The 12,692-nt window shown below is 43.8% G+C and overlaps 1 protein-coding gene across 1 annotated transcript in view; it reads left to right on the top strand.

Moving 5' to 3' along the window:
- Positions 1-236: 236 nt before the first annotated feature.
- Positions 237-12,692, top strand: part of pik3cb (phosphatidylinositol-4,5-bisphosphate 3-kinase, catalytic subunit beta) — a 199,835-nt gene continuing 187,379 nt past the window's right edge. The window contains exon 1 of the mRNA XM_080185544.1: positions 237-529. The gene's annotated coding sequence lies outside the window, so the exon portion shown is untranslated. The remainder of the gene's footprint in view (positions 530-12,692) is intronic.

The following is a 12,692-nucleotide window of genomic DNA, read 5'->3' as shown; positions in this document are numbered from 1 at the left end:
TTATATCACCAAAACAAAGAGCATGTCCATTATAAAACTTTTTGCGTGGTTTGCGAAAGAAAATCAGCATGGGTTACATAAACCGCTAATGAATCATTGAACACGAGATCCATCTCGACTCGCTTTGTGTGCAATCAATTATTAAATTGGTTTATATAAATCCAACACACTGACTAACTAGCTAGCTATGCCGAAGGAGGGCTCTGTGTAAATGTATTTCCGGGTGAAATCTCTGCTGATTTTCCTGGTTTAGACTGTTGTCTGCACTGTCGCCACCAAGTTGGAGTTGCTCTCGCCGGCTGGCCGGGCTGGTCAGTTTCTCTGTAACTGGAATTGCAGGGAAAAGTTACGAGGCAGTCCCACAACAACAACAGAAATCCACCCCTCTAGTAACACGGGAGCCCCGACTGAAGATCAAACAGCGACCGAATTAAAGAGTTTTTTTGCTGCGAAGTGCCACCGAGAGCCCGGCTGAATGCATTTCGGTAAATTCATCACGGGTCGTTACAGAGAAGCTTTTCCCTGAAAGGTACCTCTTACTTCTTAAAAGTAGCGTTTAAGTAGATTGCATTTTTTTAAAGTAACCTTTCCTTTGTGAGTAAAATTCAAGGATAGTAAAGTTTGGGCGGATGGTCTCATGGGCAGTTTTTGGGTTCCTAAAGTTTTCTGGGCTAAACTTGTCGAGGAGTTTGTTGCTGTGTGTGTATTTGTATGTGCAGCTTAACTTTGGACGGTAAGTGATCAGCAATGTGGATGGCAGGGCATCCGGTTGCTCACAGGTACATGAAGCTGCCCTCGCTGAGATCTCCCGGTGTTCAGCTGAACCCACTGCCTGCTCAACGCCCTCTTCTCTTGGGGCCATGTTCATGAAAGCAAATGCTTCTTCCTTGCGATAGCTGCGTATCTAAAGGTTGATCAAATACTGCGTGTCTGCTCAAGTGTTGCAGAGGGAATAACAAGTCGATTCGTGGCTTGGACGAGTTTTTTTAAAGTGTTTTTTTTAGATGGAGTGCCACTTTGTGTTATACATAATTATATCCGCTATCTGTAGGACATCCTTGCCCATGCTTTCTAATGATCTCCTTTGTGTACATTTCTGCCTCACTAGATTTATTTAGCCGCTCTGGGGGAGTATTCGTGCCGGTGTAACTCAATCTGCTGCAGAGTACAATCTCTGGGATGAGAGTTTGATTTGTAAACAACAATTCTATAGTCAGTTGCTCATGGTGTCAGTTTTCACATTGTGTCAACGCCAGCATTAGCGCGGCGATCAGTGCTTAAACTCCAGACTGATGTCATTCCAGCCTAGTCACAAGTTAGTGACAGGACCGCGACGCCTTCCGACCTGTGGCAATATAGAGATACATGCTGACTTAGTCAGTGGGCCCTATTTTACCATTTTCATTCTAAGTGCTGGGTGGACTTGAAACTGAGAGTGTTTCAGACCCAACTTTTAGACCCATTTTCAGGCACCCCATACATACTCTGCCTGAAACAATAGCAGTGATTCTGAATTGTGCTGCACAAGCCTGTGGGTGAGGTTTAATGTACCCAAAATGCTACAACTCCGATTGGAGCCTTCAACTGCGCGTGTGCAGTTAAAAAAAATAGAAAAATGCTTCCCTGCCACGTCGCTCTCAGGGCAGATAATGCCACCCCCTGGCCCTCACAGACACATTGCCCAATTTTCCCACACTATAATGAAGCCCTTCTGCCCCCCACACCCCCTGCTACCCGAATCAATCAGGCCCCCTGCCCCTTTCTCTCCCCCCCCCCACCAATCACACACACAGTGGCAGCCGACCCCCTTCCCCCTCACTGAGGCAGAGTGGCCGTAGATCTCCCCATTGATCTGAGTGGCGCCATCTGATCTGCCTCCTTTTTTCCCCCCAACCAATCTGAGTCTGAGAGCCATTTGACCTGCCTCCCTCTCCCCCTGCCCTGATCCCCCCCCCCCCCCCCCACCACCACCCACCCACCCACCACCACCACTGATCTGAGTGGAGACATCTGATCTGCCTCCTTTTTTCCCCCCAACCAATCTGAGTCTGAGAGCCATTTGACCTGCCTCCCTCTCCCCCTGCCCTGATCCCCCCACCCCACCACCCACCACCACCACCCACCCACCACCACCACTGATCTGAGTGGAGACATCTGATTTGCCTCCACCTCTTTCCCCCCCCTTCCCCCTCCCAACCACCATCTGAGTCAGACAGCCATCTGACCTGCCTCTCTCCTCCCCCCACCACCGATCTGAAGCAGAGAGCTGCCAGAAGCTCAGAACTTACCAGCTCAGAAGTTGGAGCACCTGAATTGGACCTTGTCTATTTCACACCAAAACTAAGCGAATGTGGTGGTAAAGGGGGAAGTGCCAGTAAGTTTAGGCGTCCAGCAAATGCATTTAAATTGACATTGCACCCATTTCAGGCGCGGTCCCGATGGCAGCCATTTTCGGTCCTTGGTGAAGGGGGAACTGACGTGGAAGTGGGCGCAGGTCGTGCTACTTGCCTCACACCTCATTTTACTAAGTTTTCCTCACATATTTATTTGACAGTAAAATTGAGCCCAATGAAATAACCTCAGACTGCGCTGCTACTCTTATCGTCCTGTGATGACTGGCGTTGAGTAATGAATGATGGCAGTTTCACTGGTCCACCCACTAATGGTTTGCATTCAATTTTTATTTTAAATTGAGGGAGGGGCAACATTATTTTTAATCCTGAGTTGTCATTTTTTAAAAAAGTGTGACTGAAATGGCTTCCAATGCGTTGGACATACTCTAAATCTGACCTTGACATTAAAGTTTTAAAATAACATGCACTTGCATAACACATTTCACAACCTTAGGATGTCAAAGTGTTTCACAGCAATCAAATACTCTTTGAAGTTCAGTCACTACTATTAACAAGGCTGCCAATTTACGCATTGTAAGCTTCCAAAAACTACAATGAGATAAATTATTGCACAAATTGCTTTAGTGATATTGGTTGAAGGATAAATAGAATATTAGTGAGTACTCCCCTGCTCTTCAAGATTAATGGAAATTGCAGAAACCCTACAGTGCAGGAGGCCATTCAGCCCATTGAGTCTGCACCGACAACAATCTCACCTGGGCCCTATCCCCATAACCCCACATATTTACAAAAGTGGGGCAGCGTTACACTGTCAGTTATCTTTCAGATGAGATGCTAAACTGAGAATCCATCAGCCTTCTTAAGTCAAAATGAAAGATCTGATAGCACCAGTCTGAAGAACAGCAGACCAATATCTTCCATTGTTAATGTTCATCTCTTAACCAAGAGTACAATATGTAGCCTCTTATTTCATCACTGTTTGACGAAACCACAGATTGTGGTAATCTTTGAAGCCTCCAATAACCCTTCCAAAAACTGTGGTCAACTTGTATGGCATGTATAAAATATAATCAGGTGGTGTAGGTGGTTGTCATTTTGAAGTATGGAAAAAAAAACACTGGTAATTCTTATTAATGTGGCATGAACAAATTTTTGAACAAATTAATTACATAAAGGTACCTTTAACCACAATCAATACATTTTGAAACCAATTTATTGTCTTCAGCATCTTTTGCAGAAATCCATCAAATTCATTGAGTCACTTGGCTGTAGCATCATTGAAGGGACCCCACTCTGGATCAGATTTGGCAACTTTGCTTTTCGAATCATTGCTCCATAATAAATTTCCTTCCTCTTCAGCCAGTGACTTGTTGAACCATCTGATGACATTTTGTGCAGTAATAACATTCCTGTGATCATGAAACCACACAGAATATCAAATGGGGCAACAAGAATATGTCCACTCTTTAAGAAGTTTTTTTTTGTCTGATAAGCATCCACTTCTTCCATTAAATGTGAACATGATTCTTGAATGGTTTGTCGAGGGGACACATCCAAATGTTGAACTATAAACATTAGATCCATGGCAGAACTGCAGTGTGGGTGTTATTTCTTTACAAGCAAAAACTACAATGAGACAAGTTATTGCACAGTTTGCTTTAGTGATATTGGTTGAAGGATATTGGCCTCATGGGATCTGAACATGTCCCACACTAATAAGCTGAATTTGCCTTATAGGCCTTTTGCACACTTTTTGGTCCACAACTTCACTCCATCCTCATCCATCTAACATTGTCACAGACATGCAGAAAAGATCTTGCACACAACTTATGTTCAGCATAGTTTTAGATTTGAAAATTACCATAAGGTCTATTTTCTTTCTTTTATCCATGTAGATTAATACCACTGTGAATCTTTTCTTCTCATGAACTGTTTTGGAACTTTTCCCGTTCATAATGTGGCTGCTGGGCATATCAAAATTCAAGGATGCTTCATCCATGTTGCTGATGTAACTTAATGGGTAGTTGTGTTTTTGTCTCTGTCTGATGATAAACCACTGAAAACTGGTATCATAAATTAATCTCCAAAGTCCCAAAAAAATCCATGCCAGAAACGGTGGTCAGCATATTTGCTGAGTGTAAAAGTGATCTGCTGGCATGGGTGTGTCTGGTATCCTATGCAAAGAGTGGACATGTTGTAACTCCTCTGCATACTTGCAATGCAACTTGCTGTAACACTTGCTTGATCCCTTGCTTGCAGTTAAATGATGAGCAAAACGTGCGTCCGGGGGGTGAAATTTGAGGCTGAATACAATATGTTACGACTGAAGTATGTGCTGTTTAAAAAAGAGAAATATGATGGCGGGAACATGAAAAGTGGGGTTGTCTCATAAGCCTTATAAGGTAATTTTATATGTTGTAATTTCAGCATCAAGGTCACTTGGTAGTCTCTGAGCAATCTTGGGATTATTGCAACACGTTCTAGTTTCATTCCATAAAGTGTAAGCCAGCTGTTTGTTCTGAAATCTTTGCTGGACTCAAGGTTTGATTTGATCCATTTCAGCACTTACAATATGCACTTCTGGTGACCATCTAATGATTCCAATGATTTTTGAGATCCCATTCTGATACTCAAGATCAGGCCAGTAGTTGGTCCTTAACCTCATGGTGCATTTGGTCTTGGGCATGTTCTTCAGGGCGGATTCCTTCTTTCATTCTTGCACCAGTTTTTCACCAATACTTAATTCTCTTGCTGCAGCACAGATATTTGACGAGTTGATGAAATATTACAATCTTTAGCTTGAAAGCAACTTCATTCTTTTTGCTAGAGGATCCATTCCTATTCAGCACTCATCATGCTTGTTGGCGAATCGAGTAAAGAGGACTGTAGACAGGGCTTTAAACTAATTAGGGGGGGGGAGGGTGCGAGGGTAGGTGACGCTACGAGGTCTAAAGTTAAGGATAGGGTACAGGTAAGGGAAGAGGCCGAGGATGTCCCAATTGGTGGCGTTACGGCAAATAGGGTCCAGGTGAAGGCTGGGATGAAAGCGCTTTATCTGAATGCACGAAGCATTCGGAATAAAGTGGATGAGCTGGTGGCGCAGATCGACACAAATGGATACGATCTGGTGGCCATTACAGAGACGTGGCTGCAAGGTGACAGGGACTGGGAGATGAATGTACAGGGCTATCAAGTGTTTAGGAAGGATAGGCAGGAGGAAAGAGGGGGTGGCGTAGCTCTGCTGATTAAGGATAGTATCAAGGTGGTAGCAAGGGATGATATCGGAGCCAAAGAGCAGAACGTGGAATCGTTGTGGGTGGAGATTAGGAACAGCAAAGGGAGGAAGACGCTGGTGGGTGTCGTCTATAGGCCCCCGAATAATGATCTGGAGGTGGGGCGGGCTGTTAACACGCAAATAAGTGCGGCGTGCAGGAATGGGACGGCAGTAGTTATGGGAGATTTCAATCTGCATATTGATTGGTCGACCCATGTTGGACGAGGTGGGCTCGAGGAGGAGTTCTTGGAATGCTGCCGGGATAATTTCCTTGAACAGTGTGTGTTGGAGCCGACGAGGGAGCGAGCTATCTTGGATCTGGTGCTATGTAATGAGGCGGGTAGAATTAGGGACCTTGCGGTGAAGGATCCTCTTGGAGAGAGTGATCATTGTATGGTGGAGTTTCTGGTGCAGATGGAGGAGGAGAAAGTGGGTTCCCGGACACGCGTCCTTTGTTTGAATAGAGGGGAGTATGGTAGGATGAGAGAAGAATTGGCGAATGTGGACTGGGGGAATGTGTTGGAAGGTAGGTCTGCTGAGGAGCAGTGGAGGATCTTTAAGGAGATCTTTCTTGGTGCTCAGCAGAAATTTATTCCGATGGTTAAAAAGGACAGTAGGAAGAGAGGTAATAAGCCGTGGATAACGAAGGAGGTGAAGGAAAGTGTTAAATTAAAAGCGGAGGAATTTAGAGTAGCTAAGAGCAGTGGGCGAGAAGAGGATTGGGAAAGGTTTAAATGTCAACAAAGATTGACAAAGAAGTTGATAAAGGAGGGTAGGAGAAGCTATGAGGCTGGGCTAGCACTTAATATAAAAAAGGATAGCAAGAGTTTTTATAAATATATAAAAAGGAAGAGGCTGGCTAGGGTGAACGTTGGTCCTTTAGAGGATGAGAAAGGGGAGCTAGTGGTAGGGGATGGGGATATGGCGAAGGTCTTGAATAACTTTTTTGTTTCTGTCTTCACGGAGGAGGACGTGAATAATTTGCCGGGTGTTAGCGATGGAAAGGTGGTAGGAATGGAGGGTCTTAATGACATTACTGTTACTAGAGAGGTGGTGCTCGATAGACCGGAGGGGCTGATTGTGGACAAGTCCCCAGGACCGGATGGAATGCATCCGAGGGTTCTGAAAGAAATGGCGGAGGTGATAGTGGATGCCTTGGTGGTTATTTTCCAGACGTCGCTGGATTCCGGGGAAGTGCCGGAAGATTGGAAAACGGCTAATGTTACGCCGTTGTTTAAGAAGGGTGCCAGGCAAAAGGCGGGGAATTATAGGCCGGTTAGTTTAACGTCTGTGGTAGGTAAAATGTTAGAATCCATCATTAAGCAGGAAATTGCGAGGCATCTTGAAGGGAATTGCTTGATAGGGCGGACGCAACACGGTTTCATTAAAGGGAAGTCGTGTCTGACAAATTTACTGGAGTTCTATGAGGATGTGTCTAGGGCAGTGGATAGAGGAGAGCCGGTGGATGTGGTCTTTCTGGATTTTCAGAAGGCGTTTGACAAGGTACCTCACAAGAGGTTATTGCAGAAGGTCAGGGGACATGGAGTTGGGGGTAGGGTGTTAGCGTGGATAGAGGATTGGTTGTCAAATAGGAGGCAGAGAGTGGGGGTCAATGGGTGCTATTCGGATTGGCGGATGGTGACTAGTGGGGTGCCCCAGGGGTCGGTGCTGGGGCCTCAGCTATTTACCATTTATATAGATGATCTGGAGGAGGGAACCGAGTGCAGGGTGTCGAAATTTGCTGATGACACCAAGATTGGGGGAACGGCAAATTGTGCGGAGGGTGTGGAGAGTCTGCAGAAGGATCTAGATAGGCTGGGCGAATGGGCCAGGAAATGGCAAATGGAATTTAATGTTGGCAAGTGTGAGGTGGTCCACTTTGGTAGGAAGAATGGTAGGAAGGACTATTACTTACGTGGCGAAAAACTGCAGCAGGCGACGGTGCAGAGGGACCTCGGGGTCCTTGTGCATGAATCGCAAAAACCCAGCTTGCAGGTGCAGCAGGTGGTCAGGAAGGCGAATGGGATGCTGGCCTTCATAGCGAGGGGGATTGAATATAAAAGTAGGGAGGTCTTGCTGCAGCTGTATAGGGCATTGGTGAGGCCGCAGCTGGAGTACTGTGTGCAGTTTTGGGCGCCGCACCTGCGCAAGGATATTTTGGCCCTGGAGGGAGTGCAGAGGAGGTTTACTAGGCTGATACCGGAGTTGAGGGGATTGAGCTATGAGGAGAGGCTGAATAAACTAGGCTTGTACTCGTTAGAGTTTAGAAGAATGAGGGGAGATCTCATTGAGACGTATAAGATGATGAATGGGATGGATAGGATAGAGGTGGAGAGACTCTTCCCGCTCAAAAAAGACAGTAGGACTAGGGGGCACAGCCTCAAGATAAAGGGGAGGCGGTTTAGAACGGAGTTGAGGAGGAACTTCTTCACTCAAAGGGTGGTGAATCTCTGGAATTCTCTGCCCGTTGAAGTGGTGGAGGCTGCCTCGCTAAATATTTTTAAGAAGCGGGTTGATGGGTTTTTGATAAGAGAAGGGATTAAGGGTTATGGGGAGAGGGCGGGAAAGTGGAACTGAGCCACGACAGATCAGCCATGATCTTATTGAATGGCGGGGCAGGCTCGAAGGGCTAGATGGCCTACTCCTGCTCCTATTTCTTATGTTCTTATGTTCTTATGCTATGTGTATCCTGCTATGTGTGTCTTAAACTATTGCACACCTATTTACAACACAGCCCATATCTCTGCTTGATCTCACTTGCTGACTTGCACATTTTGCTTACCATATACTGTGTTTTTTGGGTGAAAGGTGCAGTCAATTGCTGTTGCAAGTACAAGTAGCTGCAAAGCTGTTTTGGGGTGGAGGGAGGAAGGAGGCATTGATTGGTATACTAAGTAAGTACAAAAGCATGATCTTGGCACAGAAAATAACTGACTGTCTTATGGACCATGTCAACTTATGCACTGCTATCATTTGTATTTCAGTGCAATTTCCTTAATTCTTACACTCTTCCTGACGAATGCTGTCTGACCTGCTGACCAGTATTTTCTGCTCCTTTTTTCAGATTTATGGCATTTCCAATATTTTGCTCTGATATTGATTCCTTGTATCGGATGTTCCTGCTGTTTTGACCTTGCTTATGGTCCTAATGAAGAATTGCCAAAGGGGCTGTAAACATACTAAATGATTTATAGGCAAAGCACAATTCAGCACTTGTAGACTGCAACCATCATAATTTGTTATTTTTATGACTTGCATGTGCTAGGGCTCTGTAAATTTATAGCCTAGATAGAAATAACTTGTCTCCTCTGGTGTAACAATAGAAGAGGGTGAATGCCTAGATTTATAACAGGCCATTTTGACAATGCCAGCATCTTTTTAAAAATTCTGATCTTCTCCCGCTTTTGATGTGCATAGCCTTGGTAGGGTTCAGCTTCAGACAGCTGCACAAGCGTGTCGTTCTTCGTCTGTAAGTTTAATAGCAAGCACCAGCAGAGCACTCCACATGATTGGTAACACAGCTGAACTGATTTTGTTCTCGTCTAACATCCAAAGAAGAACAAAGAACTTTAGGCACACCAAGCCTGCGCCGATCCTTATTTAGACCTACTACTTATTGCCTAAACGTGGTTCCTATCCCTCAGTTAGCCTCCTGTCTATCAAGATAGACTATCAAGATACACCTTGAATGTTGCTAATGTGCTTGCTTCCACCATCTTCCCTGGCAATGCATTCCAGGCAACCACCACCTTCTGTGTGGAAAACTTACTCCTCATGTCCCCCTCTACCTTGAACCTGTGCCCTCTTATAGTTGACTTTATCACCCTGAGGAAAAGCCTCTGGCTATCCACCCTATCTATGCTTCTCATAATTTTGCAGACTTCTATCAGGTTGCCCCTCAGCCTCTGTCTTTCCAGTGAAAATAATCTGAGTTTATCCAGCCTCACCTCATTCCTAAAATGGGCAACATCCGGCAAGCAGTCTTTGCACCCTCTACAAAGCATCCATGTCCTTCTGAAAGTGTGGCAACTGCTTGCAATATTCAAAATGTGGTATAATTAAAGTTTTATAAAACTAGAACATAACTTGCCAACCTTAGACTCAATGCCCCATCCGATGAAGGCAAGCATGCTGTATGCCTTCTTGACCAATTTGGTCTTTTCCACCAGGTGTCAGAGGGTAGTTATCTGGAGTGGGAACCCTGCATTGTTTTCCAACTTCTGCCTACTCTAGGTAGACTGCGACCAGTTTTAATTTTTTATTTCATTAAAAGCCACTGTGCAGAGTGGACTGAGCAGACCAAATCCAACTCCTTGCTTGCTCCAAAAACCAATTCAAATTGAATCCAGTTCATGGTCCCCACAAGAGAGACAAAAAAAAGGTCCAAACTGACAAGGAAAGGCATTGCAGTCCAGCTAGGGCTTAATCTTCTGCGTGATCTTTGCCAAAAGGCTGAAAAGTGATAAAAGATGGTACTTCTAATGTTGCATTGGTTCTATACCAGATCCTCACTAGATTATGCGCTCATCTCTGAAGTGAGACTTGAACCCAAGAAGTACTGATTCTGAGGTGAGAGGGTTACCACTGAGCAATGCAACCAGTTTTAAGACCCCAGCTGAGATCATCTAATTTATCACAAGACCTGGTATCCTCTGCTCTTGTACGGTTCAGTAATACTAATGTAAGCAAGCTTTTGGAATGAATGGCTTGCTGTGATATTGCAAATACAAGATTCAAAAAGAAGAATGTCAAATTCCTCCATCCACAAAACAAACACTATGCCCTTTGTCTGGTGAATCACTGTCTTTTCTATGCACCCAGTTTAAAGATTGGCTTCATATTCACCAACACAGGCACTTGGCTTCAGTTTCACTAACACAGACACTTTGCTGATAAACTGATCTATATTCTTTTCTGAAAAAAAAACTCATTTTCAAAAATTATATTCGGTTTTTAAATGTTGACGATCATTAAATCCTAACAATACTTATAGTGTTTTATGTTTTCCCCATTCCTAGAATTGAGAAATGATGATTTATCATACTACATATAATAAAGCCTAAGCATTTGACTATACTGGGCACAAGACATTGAATCATTTCTTTAGCAATCTGTTATATATCTCAATACAGCCAATCAAAGTTTGTACTGAAATGAGACAGTCAAGTATGTTATTTAATTTGGAATAAAATTGTGTTTTAATGTTTTAAATTTCTCTGTGACTGTTCTTGGCAGTTGCTTAATTATAAGACTATTAGGAAAACTGGACTTGAGAAGAAGATTCTTATTTATCTGAAATAAGTACGCATTTCTACATAGTGTTTAGTAAATCAGCAGAATTTCAAGTGAAAGTTATATATATTCCTGAACCTGCAAGTGTATGGGTATAGGAAAAGTCAGGGTTCTATTACTGAGGCCTGTCGCATTATGTTGCTGGAGTTGTGTTGGAGATGTCATTGTTAACAGTTTCAATCAGAACTGGTCTCATTGAGAAAGTGGATGTTAAAGGCATGATGTTGTGCGTGTGTGTGTGATTTAGCACGTCATTTTAATTTGCACACCAAAAGAATACAACAGCTGCGATTATTGATAAAATTGTACCCTATTGTCAAACCAAGGCCTGCCAAATTTTCCTTCAAAGCTAATAACTTGCAATGTCATGAGTTATGTAGACTTGCAAATTGTAAAATTAGATTCAATGGATAGGATAGGCTTGTTTACGAGTAATTATTTAGATGTTGGTAACACATAAATGAGCTAGGAGGGCCTAAGTGGCTTCTTCACATTCCCAAATTCTCCACTCATTCATACACCCCATTTACTACTGACAATAAAAATTATATTCACACAGGTTATATCTAGAAGAATGTTCCGTAATCTCCTGTAATAATAAACGGTGAAGCAAGTTGTATCGGTCACAGTTATTCATTTTTCATATTGAATTAAAAGCATCTTTTTTGTACAAATTCAGTATATGTTGAGAATTTGGATAAATATTTGAAGGTGAACTAATTTTCAGGAGCAAGGGTTAATTGAGTTTCAGATTGACTATCACCCAGTAAAAAATACAAATTGCATTTATATGGCACCTTTTATGGTGTTTGGATGTACCAAAATGCTTTACACCCAATGAAGTATGTTAAAGAGTAGTCGCTGCTGTTATGTAGGGAATATGGCACACAACAAGGTTGAATTTGTGTGTTCACCTGAGAGGCAGACAGACCTTCCTTGGTTTAATGATTGATCTAAAAGATGGCACCTCTGATAGTGCAGTGCTTCCTTAGTACCAAAGTGAAAATGCAGCCTTGATCTTTGAGCCCAAGGATTTGAATCCGCAAACATTGGATTCAGAAACGAGAATGCTACCTTTTGAATCGTGGTTGACATCCTTTCTGTGCCTGGTTGCCAATCCTAGTACACACTAATGTGGAAGACAGTGAGGTCTTGAACTTGCCAAATACATCATTAATGTGGGTCATCCTGGAGACAAAGGACTGGATTTAATATAGATGATGGGGGTATTTCCCATTGGCTTTTGAGCCAGTGGAAACCCTGCACTGCCTCCTTTGGGTACAGTCCGCCAAATCAAGTACCACTCGTGCACTTAACTGGACATCTGCTGGCCTTCCCCAGGCTCAAGGACCCCAAGAGCAGAGATCCTGGCCAATCAGAGGCCGATTGCCCAATTGAATGGATGTGCCGTTGTGTATGCAACAACTACATCAATCCGAGATCTATTATCATTGCTTAATCCCAGACAACAGGGTAGAGATGATGGGAGGGGGAATCATGGGTGAGGGTTATTGCAGAGGGGATCTTGTCATCAGGGGAGGGGAATAGATCTCAGCAACCCCACCCCCATCCTTCCTGATGCTAAGTCCCTCAATGAGGTCCTGAGTGTCTTTGATTTGAGGATCCCCCAAGACTGTTTGAGCAAACCTGCTTCCTGCTACTTGAGCATCCCCCCCTCCTCCCACCCTAATGCGGGACTAGGTTAATACCAGTGTCAACAGGATGAGGCCCTCAAATAGACATTAATTGACTATGTATGTTCCTCCATTGAT

The sequence above is a fragment of the Carcharhinus amblyrhynchos genome, chromosome 3 (assembly GCF_965287045.1).
Source record: "Carcharhinus amblyrhynchos chromosome 3, sCarAmb.v2.hapA, whole genome shotgun sequence".
Classification (NCBI taxonomy): Eukaryota; Metazoa; Chordata; class Chondrichthyes; order Carcharhiniformes; family Carcharhinidae; genus Carcharhinus; species Carcharhinus amblyrhynchos.
The sequence above is the reverse complement of the archived record's forward strand: the minus strand, read 5'-3'. Positions and strand labels throughout refer to the sequence as shown.